This window comes from Sinocyclocheilus anshuiensis, unplaced genomic scaffold (assembly GCF_001515605.1).
Source record: "Sinocyclocheilus anshuiensis isolate Anshui unplaced genomic scaffold, SAMN03320099.WGS_v1.1 scaffold1053, whole genome shotgun sequence".
Taxonomy (NCBI): domain Eukaryota; kingdom Metazoa; phylum Chordata; class Actinopteri; order Cypriniformes; family Cyprinidae; genus Sinocyclocheilus; species Sinocyclocheilus anshuiensis.
The window spans coordinates 1,440,114-1,440,465 of record NW_015555711.1 but is presented as its reverse complement, the minus strand read 5'-3'; the positions used below and the strand labels follow the sequence as shown (position 1 = coordinate 1,440,465).

The window sequence follows — 352 nt, the reverse complement described above, 5'->3', positions numbered from 1 at the left end:
CGAGATAGGTGTCGTATTCCCATAGGTTGATGGGGATCAGCTGAGAGTCAGCTGATGTGAGCTTGACTAGCGTGACCTGCCAGAACTAATGCTATGCTAGATTATTGTGGCAGACAAGAAAAGCATTGGGGGGAAAAGCCTTTAGAAGTTGATGTATTTTTGTACACTACTGATGAAATGTTTGGAATCCGCAAGATGGGGGGTAAGAAATGAATACTTTGATTCTGAAAGGACAGATTAAACTGATTAAAGGGGTCATATGATACGATTTCAAGTTTTCCTTTCTCTTTGGAGTGTTACAAGCTGATTGTGCATAGATAAGATCCCTGAAGTTGCAAAGACTAAAGTCTCA

General features: G+C 40.6%; 1 protein-coding gene across 1 annotated transcript in view; it reads left to right on the top strand.

The window, feature by feature from the left end:
- Window positions 1-352, top strand: part of LOC107672010 (myosin-7-like) — a 19,781-nt gene that overhangs the window by 14,181 nt on the left and 5,248 nt on the right. The gene's annotated exons all lie outside the window — the stretch shown is intronic.